The 23,069-nt window shown below is 43.5% G+C and overlaps 1 protein-coding gene across 1 annotated transcript in view; it reads left to right on the top strand.

The window, feature by feature from the left end:
* The first annotated feature begins 19,109 nt into the window (after positions 1 to 19,109).
* The window catches only part of MAPRE2 (microtubule associated protein RP/EB family member 2), a 109,545-nt gene continuing 105,585 nt past the window's right edge, over positions 19,110 to 23,069 (top strand). Inside the window, exon 1 of the mRNA XM_061354879.1 lies at positions 19,110 to 19,128. The gene's annotated coding sequence lies outside the window, so the exon portion shown is untranslated. The remainder of the gene's footprint in view (positions 19,129 to 23,069) is intronic.

Below are 23,069 nucleotides of genomic sequence, written 5' to 3'. Positions count from 1 at the left end.
ACAACAGTTAACAATAGCAAACAAAACTTGATTCACAGAATGGGAAGGCAGTATTAAGGAAGTGTCTTGTTCATTAGTTGATTAAAAGCTTGAGGAGCCATAGATCATACTGCTCTCACTGAGGCTTAACCGAAGAAGGACACAAAGATGGTGACATCTCTACTACAGATCAGTGATTTCAGTGGTAGTTAGATCATGCTTTGTACCAGTGATGGAAAATATTAAAATTGCTTATAAATAGGTGTAAATGCATGGGGTATCCAGTGATACCAAAATTAATGTGTTACCACCATGCCATGGAAACACACTTGTGCCCCATTTCGCATGGCCCTTCCCTGGTGGTGTCATGATAGTCTTTCATAATTCATGAAACAAAGATTAAGAGAAACAAAGACTAAGAGATTTTTCAGTTGCCCATGGTGTTGAACATCACTGCTTTAGGCTACCCATAACTAGGCGTGCGCTAGTCCTTCTGTGAGACCTTTCCCTTTGCCCCCATAGACCCAGGGCTCCCAGTGGATAAGGCATGCAGAAAAGCGTTCAGGTCTCACACTGAACTGAATTTAGCAAACAGCCCCAAAGCCTGATGTTTCAGGCCTCTCCACAGTCTCATGAGACACGCTCCCAGCGTATTTTTAGCAAGGGTAATGTGGTTGCCCTGCACCTATTAATAATTTGTCAGCACCTCAGATCCTGTTTCCCCAGAACAAGGAGTAACAGGCGAAGCCACTGAAGCAAAGAGCAGCCGCTCGCTTTTGCCTATTTTAAGGGTTAGTCATTTTCTCAGCCAGCCTACAATTTAACCATTTGAAGCAGAGATTTCTGTATTTCTTTTAGAACGACAGGAAAAACACTTTAGCCACTTGTATGCTTTAACAGTGATTTTTATGGGGTAAGAACACCCTGCCGCACCTTGCTGTATCAGCTGCTGTTACAGCTATTTCAAGGCTTCATTCCCTCAAGTGCTCATGAAGAAGCCTAGTTACCACCTGCACCCCATCATTACAGGTCCTAGGAGATGCCCTCAGCCCGAATCCCAGGCTTGGTGAGTACTTCAGCTTTGGTCTCCTGATGCATTTATTTCACCCTTTGCACTCAGTCATCTCTCTGCTGTGATTTGGAGGCAGAAGGGTCAGTTTTGTACAACCAAAAGTAATTAATTAGATCAGTCTCTTGAGGCCTGTTTGTAAGGGGAAATACCTCCTGGTATTAATTTGCTTCAGTAATGTAAATTATGCATTTCTGGCTTGTTTTCTCAGACCCTGTTTCTGCTATTTTCACACTTCTAAAAAGGGAGCATACGGTGGTGCAAGCAATCCAAGGTTAGCCTATGAGCTCCTAATAACCCTGGGGTCACAGCTCAGATCTAAACTCTTACCCTTTCCTATTTCACTAAACACTGCTTTGATTGTTACAGAAATATCCACTAGTGCCAGATAAAATCCCACATCATGGAGCTGTTCAGGCTAATGTATCATAAAAATCTGCAATGTCCACGCATCTTTTCAGATCCTTCCCTGTGGATCTTCTTTCTGTGGCTGCTTGTGCCACAGTGGGATAATCAAGGCAGCAACGACAGCCCTGTTGCACATCCCCCCCCAGGACACTTCTTCCACTCATGGTATGAAATACTTTTCCTAGCTACTGACTTGCACCTAGCACATGCTGTAGGTTGTTTTTAATAACATTAGAACATGTAATTGTACTAATATAAATATAAAACGTAAGGACTATGGCAGCTTTTAACCACAGGGAATAATTTCACTTAAAGGGAACCCCTGGATTATGGGAAAATGTTGGTGTCTGTTAACTGCCTGTTAGCTGCTCTGGCCTATCACAGGACCCTGTCTGCTGAGAGTATTGAATCGTAAATCCTTGACTATGGTCAAGTTCATCAAGTTCAAAGTCTTACAGAAGGTGTGTCATGCAGTACTACATGGGACTTCCGCCATGCAGAGCTTTGGTGCCTGCCAATTACCAGCACGCCAAATAACCAAATGCAGTTTTATATATGTAAGACAATTGTCAAACAGCTACAGTGCCATGTACCCCCTGGTGTCTGCCTGAGCCCCACAGAAAGTCCGCCTCCTGCATCAGCAAGAGCAGAAGAGGTCGATATCAGTACCTCAAACAACTGTCGATTTACAATAGGCAACATCCATCAGATAAAATGATTAAGAGATCAGCTTTCCAAACCATGACCCCGCTTGGCCAACAGTGACGCAGGGTGCAAGCACTTGTATGACTGCATCTGTCAGGATGTATTAGCGCTGAGAAATCGTTACCCACCCTAGGGAGGAAAATTAGCAAAGAAAACCATCCTCCCCCAGCATTAGTCTGAACCGTGTGTAAATGGGACTTTCAACAAGCGGGAGAAGAAAACAGAGCAGAGCTTTTCCTTACTGCTGGGCAGACATTAACTTTCCACATCTGTTCTTGTACACAAGAAAAAAAAAAAGAGCAGATCCATGAGAATAAAATTTGGGAATAGTGATTTTTTTAAGAGAACTCCTTCTGGCCTCCTTAACCTGCCTTTTGTGAGAAGAGGGTTTGGCAAGACCTGGGACTTGCTTCTTCCTTTTGGTTTTGAGGTCATGTTCCCTGAGCTCTGACATCTTTACATTCAAATGAAACAAGAAAAATCATCCCTTCATAAACTTTGAGGGCTTTTCCCTTTTTGTTGTTCCTGTTGTTTTCGTTACTACTTCAGTTTCCTAGGGAAAGAATTCCTCACACCCGATGCTACCTCTGGAAGCCTAGCATGTCTGTAAATGAATGTATAGACAAGTCTTTAGGAATTATTATATCTGAGCTAATCCTTGACACTTGTTACTGCATGGGGTTCTCTACAGAGGTGAATCAGCAGCAGTAGCTCTGTTTCACTGGTATAGAAGCAGGGGTGCAACACTAATTCTAGATTTTCAGTTCAAGGAAATTGTGGCCCTGATTTCAGGTAAGGTAATCATCCCATGAACCTCAACATCTCATTTTTACCCATTTCATCTTAAATGGGTATTTTATTCCCATTTATTCGATTACTTTCTAGGTCTTTAATATAAAATCCTCACTGTTGCATATGATGCAGAGAACAAAGCTGTCTGTGGTGGGCAGGATGGCCTCTTTGTGCATTTCTAGGTCTGGTAACATTTTGAGCCTGTAGGAGGTGGTTTTTTTTGGTAAAAAAGATGGAATCTTTGGCACAAGAAGGTGTCAGACAAATATATATCTTATTTTGAAAGATCTTGTTAACGTCACTTTCTTTTTCTATTTTTTTTTAAACCACCGTGCTGGTTTTGGCATGATCCTTTTTTTTTCCAAGTACTGCATTCGAATATAAGCAGTAAGGAAAAATCTGCCCGGGTTATACAGCACAAAGGAGCATTCCTTCTACATGGTGACAGACAGCCACTGGTGATGGGAATAGGTAAGGAGAGAAAAGTCTTTGAAACTAAAGCTTCTCTTTGCTACCCCAGTTGAGTACCAACTGAAGGCAAAAGAAACGTACCTGTGAAAGCAAAGCATTCAAGAAAAACACTGAGAAAACATCCTGGAAAAAATCTAGGCTTTGCTGAATGAGTTTTGCTGTCAACTTGCACAAGATGAGGCATTTGCCAGCTTGACCCAAGCCACACTGCTAGTCCTGCTGCTGGTTACAGGTTACCCTGGGACCTAACTAGTCAGGAGCACTGACCCAGGACATAGTGGGATGTGTAAGTTTTTACCTCTGCCTTGTCTATCATCTGCAAGCACACCTAGGCTCAGATGCTGAACACAAGTATGAGTACAGCTGGTCCACCTGGCTTACTCTTCATTCCACTACTAACTTAGCATAGATCTTCAAAGATATTTACACTTTTCAACAACTTCAGAATCTCAGCCATACTGATGGGCTTTACAGCCCCAGCAGAGCCAATCCTGACCCTCAGCCATATCACCAGATGACTGAAAAGATCATAGAATCATAGAATAGTTAGGGTTGGAAAGGAGCATTAGATCATCAAGTTCCAACCCTCCTGCCATGGACAGGGATACCTAGCACTAAGCCATGTTACCCAAGATGCATTAATCAAGCTAAAGCATTTGAACAGTCAAGCTACATGCAGACAAGAGTTATTCCTACATTTGCTGCAGGTTTCCTGGGTGTCTGTGGGTATGTCAACAAATCTCCACGTGCATCTGCTGCCCATCACTGAAATTAGGAATTTCACTTTGTTTTCTGCTTTTACAATGTCATCCAAGTATAATTAATGCAATGTAATATCTAAAGGGCCTCGATCATCTTTCTTTTCCTCCCTTCCTCTTTTAATCTTGTTTCTTGTCCTTTTGTCAACTGTCCTACACTTTAGTCCTTATGCTTAAAATAGGTTTTAAAAGCAAACTCAAAACTTACATGATTTTTGCACTGTGGCCTCTGTTTGTACACTCTTCAAAGTGTTTCTGGGTCTGCAGCATAAAGACACTGGCATGGGATCCAGCAGGGATTATCAGAGAAGATGCTCGGATCAAAAATGGGTAGTAGAGAAGATGCCCACATGCATACTTACAAGATGCACAGGTTCATCCAAGACTGAATGAGAATTGGGATTGAGTCACAGTGTGGATTTGGGGAATTTTGATGAGAAAGCCAGACTGTGCCCAGTTGCCCTCCACACCCGTTGGTGGCAAAGGAGAGCATATCAATGCACTGTGAATACAGCCACATGCTAGGATCTAACCTAGAGACTCTTTACTCCAGAAACTGGGGATGATTCTGCTGCCTTTATTTTTAGTTCATGTGAAGTTCCCAGACACCAATAGTTCTGTAAGTAGAAGAGAATCAATGGGTGTGCTTTGAATAAAAACAAATCAGAAATTAGTCCTGGCATTGCTTCCTTTGGCCTTGGAGCACTCTTCTATTCATTCTTCAGCAAATGACTAATGCTGGGTGTGGAATCTCCCATTTGTCAGTGAGGCTGCACTGACTGTGAACAATCAGAACTTAATGTGAGGCACCCAGCAAACTGCATAAACACAGCAGTGGCAGTGGTTATCGTGAGAATGTAAAGCAAAATCTTAAAGCAAGAGACAAAAGTTCAGACCGAGGTGACTCAGTTACTGAGTGTTTTCCTTGGCCCAGCATGCAAGTCTGTAAATAACACAGTAAATTAATACACTGGCATCCTTTCAGCCATCGTTATTTCAGCAAGAAGCAATTACAACCTGCCAGACATGCATGTGTTTCCGAAGGCCAGATGCTGTGAGGTAACCTCAGCCCCAGTGTCTCTCTGGGCCTGGTTCATGGATGACTGAAGACAGAGGAGGGTCCTCCACTGGCTTCCACAAATGTTAGCACAAGACCAGTGGGCACATGAAGCAGAAAACAAGAAGCATCTGTCATCTCAAAAGCAGGGAGCTGACAGAAGTGCCAACCAGATTTCATTAGCTGTGTACAGGCAGGTGTTACATGAACCAAAATCTGTGCTTTGGTTAAAGACATAATGCCCTTGGATGCTCCTGCAGCATCCTGGGACTGAAAATGTGCACAGTTTTACACCTGTTTTTCAGTGTATTTCTTCCATTGCAGTATTTTCAGTTCTGTACTCTTTCCAAATGAAATGCGTATCTAGAGGAATAGCCATGTCACTGCCAACATATGTAAATCACAGGGTGTCTGGTCTTCTAGCTGCAGAGATCACACACAGGGCCATCCCAGCACAGGCACAGCAATGGACAAGCCTGCTTGCTGTGTTGTTGGCAAGCAATCCTGTTCTCTAGAGAGAGAGGGAGGAAAACAACATGAAAATGAAGAGGCTAATGCTGCCTTTTAGTCCTTTGGCTGCTGGCTGATTTTTGTTGGATGGGAACATGATATCAAAAAGAGAGATCAGCTCAAGGCTGAGATCTTTGCACTAAATTCACCCTGACATAATGTGGGAGCAGCTCCCTTCAGGAGCTGTACCTGCCTACTTGTTGTCTGGAGCTTTCCCGTCCTGGAACGTTTGTTCATAGGTTTTGCTGTGTGCTGCTTTTTGCTGTTTTGGCATGACTTTTGGGATCAGGGAACATGAAATCTTCTGATCTTAGGCACAAAGGAGCAGAATGAGCAAACACATGCCCACAGGTCACAGAAAGGTGTGCAAACAGTATTGCTTTCCGCAGTGCCTCTCCCTCTCAACATCCTCCAGCACAGAGGCTGGTGGGACTGTGCCATGGGCATGTGCTCTGGGCACAGTGATGCAGGAGTGTGGCCGTGCTGCTGAGCCAGCCATAATCATGGCAGAGACCCCACCGGTTGCTTCTCAGCAGCCTTTGCTTCTGATTTATGACTTCTGTGCAGGGCGTAGTAGTGGCACAGGGACAGCACAAAAATAGGCTGTGCAGACAGACTGACTCTGCGGCAGCGATAGCGGGTCTATGTAGATAGGGCTTCCTACGGTTTAGCATGCTGCTTTCAATTAGAAGTCTGTCAGGAAAATAGTCATAGAAACCAACTGTATCAAGAATCTCTAAGCATGTGTAGGTGCTGAAATGGGGGGTAGCATGGAAAATGGAAATCCCTGGGGATGGCTTAGCAGTCCTAAAGGGAATAATAAATATTTTCCTTATAAAATAGTGCATAGTGCACCTTGAGCTATTTGCAACAAAAAATTTATCTCAGTGTTTAACCCCTTTTCTCTCCATGATTTCTCTACAACTAGTCTCAATTGTTTATGACTCCCTTTCTTAAGGTAGCCCATAAATATTTTATATGAACACATTTAGGTCTATGCACGCTCTTGAATGCTATATGGCCTTAGCCTTGAGTGTTTGCTTATCATGATTTGCTCCATGTTCTTTCATTGCTCATCTAAACAACAGAAGTTATTTTTCTTCCGTACTGTATGAGTGAGCCTGCACAGATGGGAAGATCGTTTGTTATTACTTTGTTAGGAACATACAAGTGACCACGTAAGAGATCCATGTTTCAGATAAGAGGGAATTCACTTATTTCCCCAACATAATTTTATGCTGTTATAAACCTCTCGCCCAGGGAATTCAAAGCACTCCCTGTATTAAGTTAGTTCTCACAGAATTCTAGAGTACTACTACCCACATTTTACCAAAAAAAACATGGACGAAAGAGGACACCAGTGATGTGCTTGGCTTACACAGGCAGAAGTTGAAGGAAAAACAAAGAACTGAAGATACGTTTTGCTGCACCAAGGTCTTTTTTAGCTACTCCTCATTTTTCCAAATCATCTCCTGGCAATTACTGAAAGAACACAGTCATGAATTGGGGTTTTTCACTGTTGCTTTTCTATTTCCATAGTTGAATCTCCATAGTAAGATTTAGAGGTAGGTGAAGCAATGAACTCTTTGCTTGATGAAAGCATCCAGTGCTTACCCTAATCTATTTTCCTGCAGGAAAATAATGCCTACCTCTCTGTCTGTGTGTCTATCTGCTTCTTGTGCTGTTATACACTCTTAATTTTCACTTCCTTCAGAAGTAATTTCTTTGCTTATATTTCACTAATTGCATATGTTCTACAGATCAATTTTCATTACATTGCATTTCTGCATCACCAGTTATGAGGATTGAGCCGCAGAGTGTAGACCATATCTCAACCTGTTCAGGGGAGGTAATCAAAGAGATGGCTAAATCTGCTTCCTATACAGTCTGATAATTTTGAGCAATAATCTCTTTCTTCTTTTCTCTCTTGTGACCCCTGTGAATATGACTTATTAATCAGAGCTTCAAATGAAAGAGAAGGGGAAAGCCAAAACTACACACAGTACCACACTGAGGCTCAAATTAACAGCTTCAGTCAGTGAGTCTTGGATTTCAAATTGCAGTAGAACAAATCACGTTCTTAATCTTTTAATTAGCATTTTCTAATTTGAGTCATATGAGGTTACACTTGATAATATAAAACCCCAAGTGTGACACTCAGCAGAGGGAGGTCCTGAACAATTCATAAAAGCCTGCCAAGGATCTTCAGTTGATTCTTGGTATTTCTGAAGAAGAATTGTGTGGAGAAAGGCCTAGGATTTCCTAATGCTGCCAGAGATTTATCTGAAAAACAGAGATTGTACCAAAACAATGGTGTGATCTATTGTACTTCAAGATTATCAGAAAACAGCTGTGAATATGTTTGTTATGCTCTATTTTGGATTCTTCTGGCATATCAAAGTTCTGATTTACTACCAATACAGCCCAGGTACTCATGAATCCCAAATCGCTCAAAAATCATTATTTTGATCTGATATCCAGAAGATTTAAGTTCTTTTTACTTAGCTCTGGGAACTGAACATAAAGGATTCAAAGTTTAAAAGCCCTGAGTACTAAAATATCCCCCTTTTTTCTCTTACTCAAATTTAATATAAGATCACAAGAACAGATACATTGGATCAGATTCAAGGTCCAGCTAGGCCAGGATCCTGTCTCTGGCAGTAACAAATACTACCTACTTTGGGAAGAATATAAAAATAGGCAGTAATGTAGTGACATTCTCTTAATATAGTTACCAGCATTCTGTGACTGCAGCTCAGGCAATGCCTGCGCCAGAGATGGCACCTTGGTGTTCAGCAGCCCCTGAGGGTTTGTCTTCCATTAATGCACTCAATCAGTTTTAACCCCTTTGGGTCTTTTAGAGCCATAACAACCTTTGGCAATGAGGTCCACAACTTAGATAGCTGTTGTGTGAAGAACACATTTGCTATTGCACTTCTTAACAATCTGCCACCTAGAACCTGTATGTTTTACCCAAAATTCCTTTGTTCTGGGAAAGAGCAAATGATTACTCCCAAATTACTTCTTCAGGTCTGCTCAGGACTTAATAGAGGTATCTGTCATATCCCCTCATGTGCCCTTTCTCTAGCTGCGGAACACCTATTTGTCACGCTTTGAGTAGAAGTGGTGGCACATCCTTGGTCTGGCTGGTTGCCTTTCTGTGTAGCTCTTCCTCTTTTAACAGTGATTGGGGGAGAGAAACCAGATCCAGATGCACCATGGATTTATATGTATTATGACATAGTGATAAATGGCATAATTATGTGAAACACAATGAAATAGCAAGAGTTAACAACACTGATAAGGAAAGCAGCACTGCTGACCCATTAGCAATAGAGGAGAACACACAGACTCTAACTAGATTCAGATGGTGCTGTATGAGCATTGTAATCACATTTGTAACTTTACTTCCATGAATTAAAAGACGCACACTTGTTATTGAACCTGCTTTTGAAATTTCCAGTCTTATGGAAATGATGAAAATATTATAAACTCCAGTCTGCCATGTCAGTTTAAGTCAGCCTTTACTCATAGCCCAGCTAGGGTTTCAGGCTTCATTTTTGCTTTCAGTTCTTCAAGCTCTGGTCATATTTTCAAGCTTCTAAATGAAATATTTCTGTTCCACCTTCAGGTAGATCAATTCAAATGTAAGAACTAGGAAAAAGTGGAATAATACAGATTCTTTTTTCTGTTTTGAATATCTCTTCAGTGTATCTGTACAGCTGAAGCTCTCCATGCCAAAAGATGAAATTTATCATGGAATACCTCCAGTTACTTAAAAGGACTTTGAGTGCTTTGGTAGAACTGATTGTGTGACTGATTTAAATTAACCTAGAGACTTATCAGTGCACAGGAGTGTTCATTCTGTACAGGCAGTGGCAAAGTCAGGGCTAATTCAGCACCACAGAGGAGTGCATTAAAGCTACAGAGAGCCTTCCAGAAATCTTTGTTTGAGTGTCCACATGTCAAAAGCATGAAGGTGTTATCCAGAGCCACTACGTTCTTTCTAACTCACGGCTGATGAGGGACACACTCCGGAGTTACGCATCACATATCCAAGAGTGGCAATCAGCCCTCAGGTCACTATGCCAGAGGTGCTCCCCATAGAAAGCAAGCCACAACCCCCTGAAACTGCAGACAGTTTTTCCTTCTTCTTCCTCATCACCTCATGTTGGCAGAGGTGCAGCTTCCTGTTGTCTGGTTGCCGGTTCTGCTGGGTATTTGAGGGATGGGTGGGGAACAGCACTGCATGCACCAGAAGAGTGAGACACAGAGCTCAGCACTGCAGTGTGATGTGCTGCAAGCTCACACTGTTGCCATATGTCCCTGTTGGACCACAGGCACAGCCAGCTGCAGTGCTGGCAGGCAGTGATTGTCCTTGGGACATGGAGACATCTGAGGGGCAGAGGAGAGGAGCACGCTCTGCAATGAAATACCAGCCTGCTTTTGCCTTCAGAGTCTCGCTGCTGTGTCAACACCACCTCTTAATCATGAGGTGCATGGAGCAACCCAATGATGATGGACAGAAACTTCCTTCTTGGGTTGTTGTCTATTTGAAATAATAGAGAGCTGGAGGGCAAAGGGAGCATAACTGTGTGCGTGCGAAGGACAAATAACCTGCTCCAGCCCAAACCCAGCAACTTGGGCCATGACAAATCTTATCTTCCTCACAATATTTACACTGCAACTCATGAAGCTGAAAGAAGGCTACTTCTGTGTACATCTAACTTTTAAACATAATAGTGTTGGATGGGGAGGAGTATTTGAGAGGGTTTTATTTTGGGGGTTTTTGATACTTACTTCCCCTAAAGCACATGGAGCAGTAAGAAGCAATAGCTGTTGTTCTTGTGTATCTTTCAGTGGATCCTCATTAGTACCAGGGCACCTGTAGTACAAGGAATTGTGAATAATATTTATTTAACTAAATAATTACAGGTGCCTACTTTCTGGACAATTTGTAGCAAAAAATATGTTTAGTTCTCTTCTTTCTTCCTCCTATCACTGTTACTCCTGGCTTTGCTCCCAGACAATTCTCCTCTTCAATCCGGAAAATGTCCTTTATTCCAAGTCAAAAGCAACACATCCCAGTAGTTAAAAGATGTTTGTTATGGTGTTTTGGGGTATTTTTGCTCCCACCTAGTTTTACTCTATGGTGTATATTCTGTGTCTATTACAGCAATGATCGCTTTCAGGATTTCAGCCCAATGAGCAACACTATGAAAGAGTTATAGTTCTTTGCCTGCAAAGAAATAATTAAAGCCAGGATGCTGGTTCTAAGAGGCAAGACTAATCTGACATTCCTTATTACCATCATCAGAAATTGGAGGCTCTTTTTGAATACAGGCCAATATATTTGTGCCAAATACTAGCAAATTCTGCAGCTTTCCAGGTGTCTCCTTTGATCTCAGGATATTAGACAGCTAGGTATTTTTGAAGTAAGCTTAAGAAAGACTTTGAGAATTAAGTTCTTAGTTCTTATTGAACCTCTGCATGTGTGGGGCATGGTGATACTCCTCGGCTCATTTGAAAAGCTCTGCTCATCTTTTGTTGTTGATAGAAGCTGGGAACTCCGGCCCTGGCCTGTACCAGATGTATTGACATGAAGGTTTTAGTTCACATCAGGAGTGGTTTTTTACAGTGACTTACCTGGTTTCCCCCCTGGGCTTGTTTCACACTGTGCAGCAGGTGTGGAAGACACAAAGTGGATTCAGTTTGGAAGAAACCAACCAGCTGATGCAATGTATTTACAAATACAAATGCATTTAATGTTGAGTGATAAAGCACAGGACTGGCTTATCCACTGTAACTCCTCCCTAGCCCACACATAATGTCGCCCTCAGGTTCACCAGCACTTCCCTCTGCAAAGGTACTGCCTGCTCCTGTAAGCAAAGCCAAACTCATGCCACAGGTAATGCCCTTTGCTGACAAAATATTCAACTTACTGGAAATGCAGTCCCTGACAACTGAAATATGTTGTTGCCAGAGTCACCGAAGCGCTGTGGTACTTACAGCACTTACTTACAAGTGCACTTGTTGTGCAGAAGAGAAAGGAGCCAAGAGGGCAGGGCAAGGACACAGGATGTATTTTCTTATCATGACTGATAGGGGAAGCTGCTTCTTTAGCATCAGCAGGGCATTTCAAGGCCAGAACCACTGGAATCTGCCTTTGTAACTCTCCAGACCTGTGCTTTTCTGCATTTGTGACAGCAGTTCAAAAGAACTCCTTTTCATCCCATATAAATTGAACTGCACGTACCATCTCATACTAATCCATTTTTCTTCAGAGAGCTCTACTACCTGTTAAATATATGACCACTTCCTCACTGAAATCACTTTAACTGCACTGGCATGTGTGTTGTCAGTACTTCTACCCAAGTTTCCATCCTGTATAAACAGCACGCCTGGGTTTTCAATCAAACTCTGGATCATCAGTCAGGATAAGGACCTGTATTTCACTTCTTTCTTGTCCTCTGAGGATGATATGAATATTTATATTTTCATGTAAATTATAGCCCGGGAGCTTTTTAAGACCAACAAGGACTGTATTTGCTCAGGAGTCTGGTATTTCTTCCTTATCTTCTTTACTGAGTGCTCCTCACATATGACATTCAACCTGAAAATTTATTGCCTTTGTGGGAAAGAAAGTGGCTTGTGGAGGTAGGCATTGCCTATGCAAATTGTTCAGTCCTCTGGGAAAAGGTTTAGTCACTTGTCATTAGTTTCCTTATTACCCACTGTAATGGATGAACAGTTACTAGTTCGAATCTACATTTTCAAAAGTAATATTTAATAAAAACTTACCTTTTATGCAGCAAAATCATTTGTGAGCTGCTCACAGAAAATCCACAGCCTGACAGGGAAAATGCGTTAATTTTTGTTCTCTTACTGTTAGTCACTACTACGAGACAAAGCCAAATGTGCATACATGGATAGTGCACAGAATAAATTTCATCGAGAACAAAGAAACACATGGTGACAGGGTGAACAATGTTCAGGGTTTTCAATGCTCTGCCGACTGGGATATTCAGACCCCTGGACTCTTCCACCATTGTTAGCTTTACTCCTACAGCTTCAGTAAGACGTGATCCAGCTCTGTACACACAGTTCATTTACTTCTTCCATGGCTTGTTTCTATGGTAATACTAAAACAGGAGGTTTCTGATTACTCATGCTTCCTTATTTAGAAAAAAACAATGTCAGATGCCATCAATGGAATCATTTTAACCCATGATACTGGGTAAGAGCATTACTTTTCATCTAGGTGTGGCAATGCATCTTGCTGCTGTGATTACCCAAAGTGACCTCAGCTTTACCGGAAGAAGGTTTTGGGGTTTTTTTCAGATATTTCCTCAGTTTATCCCGCATTTCAGCGTTTCCATCCTGACAGTCACGGGAAGAATGGCATGGCTCTCTCCAGCATCTGTTACAGTGTGATGTGTGTGCACAATGTTTTCAAGGAAGAATTACGCTTTGGGTTGCAAAGGAAAGCCACAGCAAAGGGAAAGTGTTCAACATGAGCTTCAGCTCAGCTTCCTCATTATTCCCTCAGGGAGCAGAATTTCTTCCAGGAAATTCTTGTAATCAGGATAAGTCCAGCCCTTCAAAGTAGAAGATTTCCTGAATTTTACACAGCTTGGGCCACCTGTAGAGGGTGAGGAGACCTTGTATAATGACACACCGCCATTAGCAGCAGTTCTGTCAGACCTTTGCTGCTTTCCCTGAGGTTATTCAGGAACAGCACTTCCCATGGTGCTGCAGGGGTATAGGGACAAGCTTTACACTCACCGTCTCTCCTCTGCTAAGTGCAACAGACAGTATCTGCTCAGCCGTCAGCTTCTGTCCCACAGACAGCACTATGATCCCACCTCTAGGTAGGAGAGGTTTCCAAGGACAGGAGATCTTCAGCCTCACTGCTCCTCAGTTTCTCAGTGTGTTTTCCCTGATCATCCTCTGGCAGGTCTCAGCAGGTGGGGACCGTCCCCATCCACAGTGGGGCTACACTCTCACTTAAAAAAGGAGACCTACCTCCTTTTTACACATAGCTGCCTTCTAAACAACAGTCTGCTGCCAGCCCGTTTGGGCTGCTGGCTATTTCTCTGCTGCTGGTGACAAAGATTAAAGTAATCCTGAGGGGGCTGCTTCTTTCCCAACTTGCATAATAATAATAGTCTAACCAGAAAACCCCGTGGCATCGGGAGAGCAGCACTAGCTTCACAAAAAGCTTTCTCACTTCACAGACCCTGAAAGATTTAACATCACAATTTCAGAAGAAAAGCAACTTCATTAGCCAGGTCCTCACTGGTGGAAACTTATTCCATCTAATGAAAGAAAATACTCCCAAATTCTGGAACTTTAAGGTCAAAGGTGAATCAGAGGATGGACTTCAACATCCCTTTGGAAATGAAGGATTTGGCATACACTTAAGGAAGCATCCTAGTCAGAAGAGCATTTAGATGTGGCCCTGATACAATATGCAGACATAGGAGCTTTCCTGGAAAGGACCTCAGTTAATAGGCACCATTACATAATCACTGGTAAAGAACTTGAGTGTAGCATCTATTTTTTTTAATGTTGCTGATTCCCTTTAAATGAGCACATTTCTCACCACTATCTTTTAGATTTTGAAAAGCTCCTCCCCTGAAGAGAACCACTTTAAAATGCCATACTTGGGTCTAACCTCATGACAGAACCCCTTAAATTGAATGAACTCTTAAAACTCATTCATTTGTTCCAGTGATACAGTATATCAGGGCCACAGTGAGGTTAGAGAAGAGGAATTGCTCTCCAGGGATGCTGGTAGAACGGCCAAATATGTAGATACAGCTAAGAACCTAATTTTTAATGCTAGGACTGGGCTGAGGCAATTACCACTTAATGCTGTCCTTCCCTGAGGCAAGCAAGTTAGGTAAAATGAGCAAGGAGAGGACTGTGACAAAAGTCTTGCCTTGGCCCTACTAGAAATTAGGACAGCAACTAAAGCAAATGATCATATTCTGTATGAGCCAGGAATCTTTCTATTCAAGTCTGCCTTTGAGCAACAGAACACAGAAGGTGATGCCCTTGAGTAAGATTTTTCAGGCTTGCCCCCCCGATGATTTATATACTTCACTATAAAATATTAAGAAAGTCAGCTGATATATCACTTCTGTTCCATGCACACCATTTAAAATAGGCTGTGTGTATCCAACCGAACAATTTAATAGCCCACTGATGTATTTGGATGGTTTTCTCAAGGTTTCAGTGGGAAAAAGACCTTCAGTAAAAATACCATACCACATATCTATCAGATTACTATGTTGACACAACACAAAGTACAGCTTTTGCAGTCTCCTTTCTTCCCCAGGCTCTGCTCACAGCAACTACTGTAAGAGAGATGTAGCAGAGGCACTGTATGCAAATGAGGCTTCATGGTCTTCAGCATGCTATGCACTGTAGGACACGGTGGCATATAAGACTGCACATATCTGTCATGATGGTGAACTGTATGTTAAGATGGAGTTAGTAATTTATGTTACGGTTGAGTTTCAGATTAACTTCTCTGCGTGCTGGGCACAGTCACCTCTTGTTGACCGCATAGTGCCTCCTGGGTAAGAAGGGGTCTGAGGCCAGACGTGTGCTCCAGGCATATTGGAGGCACTGGGGTTAAAAGGTAAAAAATAAATAAACATACAAACAGAGCAAGCAGAGAAATGAGTAACAGTGAGAGATGGTGGTTTTAAGAGGATTTCCTCAGATGTTTCTGGGTATTGAATTCTAAGGTTTGACCAAACGCAGTATTTTGTAGGAAACTTGTGGTCTGGGAGGACAGTTGGTCAGGGAAAGGAAAGTCTGAAAAGCCTTATTTGAGCTAAATTTTGCACAAGGACAAAAAAGAACAACACTTCCTTCCAACAGGTTCTAAAAAACACCTATATAATCTGTAATGTTTTAGAGACTGCTATTACTTATCCTGAGACAAATACGGATTTTACTTGTTCTGTAAACAAAGTCTGGTGCTCCATATTATGATAAGCTCTATTCAGGAATCCCTTCCTGTAGTTATTGAAGCAGTAAATGAAGAAACAGAGAAGCATCTGCAAACAAGAATGCTAAGTTTTATATTCAGATAGATGCATTTAAATATATGCTTTAGTGTGTATCTTTACTAGAAGACCCAGCCACCCCCTTTGCTTTTACTATGGGTTTGTGTAATGGGTAATATCCAAATGCTGACAGAAGAGCATCTAAATCAGTTCTGCATTAGAGAGATTGATGTGCCTTTTGTTCCTCCTTTAAACTGCACTCACTGATGAAGATGATGAAGATAATTAATTACAACTATGAAGAATGAAAGTGAAAGGGCCATATTCCCTCCTCAGCCATGACCCTGCACTGGATTAACATCAAGGAGGTTGCAGGGTCAAAAGAGTTCAGGAAAAAGCCTTTGGTAATAAATTATACTGAGATTATGTCCTGTAAGCTAAATGCAACTCTTCCCACAGTGACTAAAGATTAAGTATAAAGAGCTTTTAAAAAAACAGAAGTCATTGTTTCTTCCTGCAAGGAAAGTGCGGCTGAAGATGGATGTGCTGCTCTAAGGCTCTGCATGGCAGATTATTGAGCACCTTTTCTGTACCAGGTCAGCCCTGACCAGGCCACAGCTGTATCTGTAGGTGCTTCACTTACTGTGTTTGAAGAAAAGCTAGGACTCAAGCATGTTGCTCAACTTGGAGTCATCTTCTAGTTTTTCACTTGCCAAACAGGAATACATACATGAGCTACAGAGCAAGTTTTGTAAGGGAATAACCAGCAAGCATCCAGCTCTAGAGGTGAGACAAATGTTCATTTTTGAAAGTTTTGGTAGGTAAATCCCACCCCACTGCCACTGTTTCTGCACCAATGGTCCTTACACTGGTGCTGGCATTGGCATAGAACAGAAACATAGGAAGTGTCAGAGGGAAGGAAACACATGACAGAATGTCTACAGAATGTCTACAGGCAGCCTCCATGTTACTGCAGATGATCAACAAACCCCCAGCCCAGACCTCCCATGGACCTCAACATGTTTCTAAAGTCCTCATTTCTGGATAGCTGCTGGGAGATGATATCCATCAGACCAGGCTGTTTCAGATTAGGAAATTGCAGGTGTGCAGGTCTCAGGCTGAGCCATGCTGCCCACCATGACTGGTGGTGATGGACATGGACATAGCTGAGACCAAATACACCTCCCACTTCTCATGCTGGAAGCCTCAAGCAGGACAGAGGGACCAGCAAGCAAGTGACCTGCAGCTAAATCTCCTGACCACAGGTCTTCTGAGTCAGCAGGTCTCCCAATGGGCATTTAGACTGGACATGCTCAAAGACGAGGGCATGTGCTTTAGCTTGACTGTCTCTCTGCTCTGCAGCCTCCCTTCTGCACAATGAAGATAACAATTCCTGCCCAGGCACACACTGATGACAAAATCATCCACCAGGACCTCAAACACCACAATGCTGAGTTCCAGAGAAGACTGTACAAAAATAGCATATCTCTTGATCTTCAAACTCAGTTAAATGCAGGCTGCAGATGCAGTGAAATCCTTGTATTGTATTGGGCACAAAAATAGGTTTCTTGTCACTATGACACGAAGTAACAGGATTAAGGTGAAATTCAGGAATTTTCATACACTGCCAAGAAAAGCCAGAAAATTCCATTGCCTCTGGGCAGCAGGTTTTGAGGTGTTGGCCCCTCTGCATTGCCTAAGAATGCTTAGATTTGGCGTTTTTCCCCCTTGAGAGGTGTCTGTGCCCTGTGGAAAGCAGCAGGGCTCATGAGCACACTTGACCTCTTGGCCCAGTTTCAGGGTTTCCCAGTTTTAGCACCATGGTGCAGATTGGTGCCGGAGGCATGGCACTGTGATGCCTCTTCCACCATCAAACATTCAATTGCCATGAGCCCTGCTCCACACACTGCAGAGCAGCTGGCCACAGCTCACTTGGTGATGGTGAACCACTCTGCCCCTCAGCTTCAGCCCAAACCTGCTCCCAAGGCAGGGGACTGTCTCTCTTCCTAGCAATGGGAAGGGTTGGAGACCCCATGGGTATCCCCCACTGCCATTTCCAGGCTGCGCTCTCCATCAGTTAATCAGATAATCTATGCAGCAGGAGACGCCCCATAAACACTGGAGAAGAAGCTGAGATTCAGCCTGGCTCATTCACTTGGAGCTACTTAGAAGGGAACGGCGCTATTTCCTGTAACACACCTAATGGTTTCCCCATCTTTAAAATAACCGGGTTACAGCAAATTCAAGTTATTTATTTCATAGCTTTGGGGCTTTTCCACCCTGTTTTTAATTTTATCTTCATTTAAATGTGCCCTAACATAACGCCCAGGGGAAATATCAGGTCGCATTAGAAGGGAGGGTGGGCTCTGCACTGTCTTCTCCTCCCAGCCCTAGTTCATGTCTGCCATTACAAAAATAGGAAAAGAAACATCCTACACAGAGATCACCTCCCCCCAGCACGCACAGCTACATGGCACAGAGCTTGAAAACACAAACCACTAGACTCCACGTGGGCAGGACTTGACTAACAGTCCATCTGTGGAGCAAAGAACTAAAGATAGGGCCCTGACAGCTTCCTCGGCGAGCTCAGTGCTCGAGAGCAGGTGGGATGGTTCTGGTGCTGGGGGGGGAGGATTGGTTCTTGGGATGATTTTGATGGGGGGGGGGCATTTCTGAGGGCCTGTGGAAATCAGCATCTCTTTCTGCAGAACAGGATCTTGGACTGTGCCCCTCAGGTGGGCTGAGGTGGGGTAATTTAGGGAGGAATAGCCTGGTAAAAGGGTCGATACTGGAGTTGCTTCCCAGCCCCCCAGGGAGGAGAGGGAGAAGGAGGTAAAGAGAGAGGCAGAGAGGGAAAGAGAGAAGAAGGAGGAGAAGGAAGAAAAGAAAGGGGGGAAAGAGGTAAAAGTGAAGGGAGAAAAGAAGAAGCGGAAAAGAGGCAAAAGAAAGAGGGAAAAGGGGGGAAAGAGGCAAAAGAAAGAGGGAAAAGGGAAAGGAGAAAAGAAAGGGGAAAATAAAAGCAAATGAAAGGAAACTGGAAAAAGAGAAAATAAAAAGAATAAATAATATCATAACAAAATAACAACAATAAAACTATAACGATAACAACAACTGCAGCAGGCGTGTGTTACTGCACTGGCTGCACCAGCCGCCGCCGGGCAGTACGCGTTGTGCCAAAAGCTCTCACCGGGACAGGGAAAGCCGCTGTGTCGGGGGCCTGGTGCCGAGCCGTGCCCGGAGCGGCCCCCGTGGCACCTCCCGCTCGGGGCGGAGCGGAGCGGGGCGGGCGGACAAAGCCGGGCTGTCAGCGGGGCGGGCGGGAGAAAGGAAAAGCGGTGGCTGCGGGGAGCGGAGCAGGTGAGTTGTGGTACTGGGTGGCTTCACAAGGGGGGGGACACCCCATCACTGGGCCGCGTTGTGCTCCTTGGGGGGACGGGACGGGGGATACGGGGGCGCCCCGCGTATCCTCCGTCCCGTCCCCCCCGCGCAGTGATGCGCTCACGGGTATGCACCTCAGTGCGGGGGGGGTTGCAGACGGACGGCTCTGTAGAAAGTACTTTGGGAAGGGATCGAAGCGGTAAAATAAAGGGAGTGAAATTTGTAGCGCTGTGACAGTGCTTAAAAGAAATCTCTTGACTCTTCCCGAGTCCGCTATCCTGTGGGAATTAAAGGCAGGAAAAATCCCACGGGTACCACGATGAGTAGCATCGCTAGGGAGTTGTTAGCGCTTAAGGGGTTTAAGGAGTAAGAAGCATGTTTATGTGTTTGTTTTGGTGTGACTAGTTGAGAAACAGCAGAGTTGTTGGGTGGTTGTGCAATGTGTTGTGTCAAAGGCAGGAAGGCGCTTTACTACCACATGAATTCAAAATCCTTCTGTATATAACTAGTTTGGATGTTGCCGGTTAGTTGTGAGCATCCAAACCAGCTTCTGGTAACAGAGGCTTGAAAGAGGCTTTCCTCTGTCATGCTGTGTGGTAGGGAAGCTCTGTGATGCATAAATCCCATTCAAGAGAATGCACCCAAAAGCCTGATGATTCAGCATGCTGCATTCACTGACCAAGCGTGGAAAGATGCAGCACTAGGGGCAGATATTAACACTACCTGAAGCTGCAAGCTCCCTGTGCAGTAGTGGCACATGTGAGGTTGAGGGAGGGGGAAATGCCATCAGTTTTTCATTCTAAACAGCTACTTCTGATAATTCAAATAAACAACCCTCTGGTGCTTTATACGGTGAGTGAGTTATAGTCCTTTTTGTACTTTGCTTGCTTCCCAAAGGGGTATTTGCTTTTCATCTGTGGCCTCAAACTGTGTAGCAAATGAATTGAGGCTAATAATTAAAGCTCATAACATAGCAAGAAATCTAAAGTGGTAAAGAAGGTGAAAACTTTATGCAAGAAATAGTGTAGCAATTTTGCAATGTTTTAAGATAAGGACAGAGACAGGGATGACATTTTAGAAACAGAATAGCAGAACAGTATTTCAAACAAATAATCACAAAGCTTAAAGGTTATTTTGTAAGATGTACTTGCTCTTCCGAAAGATAGTCTTTTGAAGTCAAATGAACTGTATAAAAACCACAGGAACACTATCACTGGGTAAATCTTTTAGTTAGGGTTCTGATTGCTTCAATGAAGGCTGGGTATTCAGAGGTAGTATCTCCAGGGCACGTTGATATATTTCTAATTCAACAGCTGTATGAGCAACTGTACTCACTGTCAGGATGTCCAGGTCATGGACCGAATGCTCTCCAAATGTGTACACACGATCTCTCTGTCTCTCTTCCTGGAGATAGAGGGACTTGTGCTTCAGTCTTTGTTTATGTCCTCACTCACACAACTGGATGTGTGGGGCAGGCCTTCACCCAACAAGTGAGAAGACACAAAGAGCACAGAATGTCTTTGTCTCACACAGAGGTTGTCCGCAACCACTACTGAGATTCAATGGCTGCTTGTTAGTAAAGCCCCAGTGAAAATCATCCCGAAAGTGGAGGACAGAAGGGTTAGGACTCCTTAAATCACCTACTGCTATATCCTGTGGGTGCAGTGTTTGCATTACAGGAAGCTCTCTATCTATCTCAAACACTCCAGATTTATGGTGCTGCTGCAATAATGAAGTTTCATAGTGTTCCTAGCAGAGAAAGCTGACTGAGATGCTGTCCTTTCCAGCAGTCATTTTTCTCCTTCTCAGTAGCCGGTGCAGTGCTGTGTTTTGACTTTCGGCCTGGGAACAGAGCTGATAAAAATGATGTTTTGGTTTGGCCAAGGACTTTGTGAGCCTCATGCTCTGCCAGGGAGAAGGGAAGCCGGGAGGAAGCAGAGACAGGACACCTGACCCAAACTGACCGAAGAGGTATTCCATACCACAGCACGTCATGCCCAGGATGTACCTGGGAGAGTTACCCGGAAGGGCTGGTGGACTGCAGGGTTGGAGGAGGTATCGGTCGGTGCTTGGTCGGTCTGGTGGGATGAGCTATCGGTCGCCTGGTGCTGAGGTGTTGTATTCTCTTCCCTTGTTATTTCCGTTATCTTTATTATTATTGGTGGTAGCAGCAGTGGTTTGTGTTATACCTTAGTTACTAAACTGTTCTTATCTCAACCCATGGGAGTTGCATTCTTTCTGATTCTCCTCTCCGTCCCTCCAGGAGTAGGGGGAGGGCAAGAAGGGGAGTGGATGAACAAGCTGTCTGGCTGGGGTTAAACCACGACAGATGCTATATAACCTATTTAAATACAACCAAGGGCTTCCGAAATGACTAGTAGTTAATAAATCTGACTTCATCTGAGAGCAAGTGTGGTTTCCTTCAGTCTGGCTCAAATTCAGCCTACAGAATTCACAAGTTACTTCAGCTCCATAAGGAGAAAAGCTTAGCAAAGAGGAGGGAGTTAGGGACAGCAGCATATGGGGCAGTTAATGTCATGTGGGCTTGGTAGTGTCTACAAGATACCTACACTTTTTGGAGCTGTTTCAGAGATGGGAAAATATGGATTATTTTTCTATCAGACTGTATCAGAATGCCTTGTGTTGATCATGGTTTGGTCATTTGGGGTGTCTTCTGCTTATGTAACGCTTGTAGCAACTGACCATTTACCTGGCACCTGTTCTTCAAAGTTAAGTCTTCCTTAGCATGCCTCTTCCTCTGAGAAGCACCTGGTGCCATCACTTGTGCTCCTCAGGCAGGAGAAGATTGCTGTCCACAAGGGCAGCAAGGACAGCCTACTGAGGACATGGAGACTGTCTAAAGTACTTGGAAGTAGCCAAGGTTTTGACGGTGCTGACTGTTGTCTGGGGTTGGAATAGTTATTTCAGCTCTATGATTTCAGTTGTAGTGGCCTGACTTAGTTTTAGTCTGATATTCTAAATCTAAGGCCCTTGTTTGACAAAAAAACCCAACAACCCTCAAATAAGGTTTCCTTCAGCTTTTACCATTCCAAGTGCTCTCAACAATTTATCATTGGCTCTTATGGATAGTTGGCATTTTTCTGTTATTTTTGACCATTCCTGCAAATGCCAGTGAAATATTTGGAGGAGTTAAAGCAAACAAAAATGGCACTCCCCCTCCACCCAGACTCCCACACACACTCCCAAAGGAATAGATATAAATATATAAAAGAATAAATAAACATAAAATATAATAAAAAAAATATTTCATCCTTGGTTAATCTTTGAAAAAGAAAATTGGGGGGGGGGGGGTGCCTTCAAAATTGCTAAAACATGTAATTCAAATTTACTTGAAACCAGCTTTTATCCTGGATCTTCTTCTCCAGTGCCTTGCATCACTGAAGCTGTAATAGTCAAGTTTTTCAAAAACAGCTTAATTCCAGAAGAGGGAGAAACATTAGACTAACACAATTAGGTGAGTGGAATGCATTTTCCCCTCAGGCACCTCTGGAGAGTGATACAATATCATGTTCAGATCTGTAAGCTGTTGTCTCAGCAAAGTTGGGCTGGACTGGTGTGTGCGTGAGATACAGGCAGGAGAACCAGAGCTGATGCAGAAAGCCCAGTGGGGATCGTGTTGATGGCACTGCTCTGAGTCACTGGGGGCCCATAAACCACCCATTGCATGATGGCATACATGTTGTTGTTGGGTGAGGCTTACATGAGATCCTGAGCCTTTCAGCACCTTTTATGATGTACTTATGTCTATCTACTTGTGTATGTGTATTAAAGTCATTGTTCTGGCTTAGCTCCTTTGAGGATAGCTACAACTGCCAGTGTGAAATCCTTGCAGCTTCAGCGGGGAAAAGGTGAGGTGGTTTAGGGAAATCCATGTATGGCTTTTGTGTCCTTTTTGTCAC

This window comes from Neopsephotus bourkii, unplaced genomic scaffold, assembly GCF_033783945.1.
Source record: "Neopsephotus bourkii isolate Nb327-2 ecotype Australia unplaced genomic scaffold, CSIRO-AGI_Nbou_v1 NB_753, whole genome shotgun sequence".
NCBI classification, from domain to species: domain Eukaryota; kingdom Metazoa; phylum Chordata; class Aves; order Psittaciformes; family Psittacidae; genus Neopsephotus; species Neopsephotus bourkii.
This window is presented reverse-complemented; position numbering and strand designations above follow the sequence as displayed.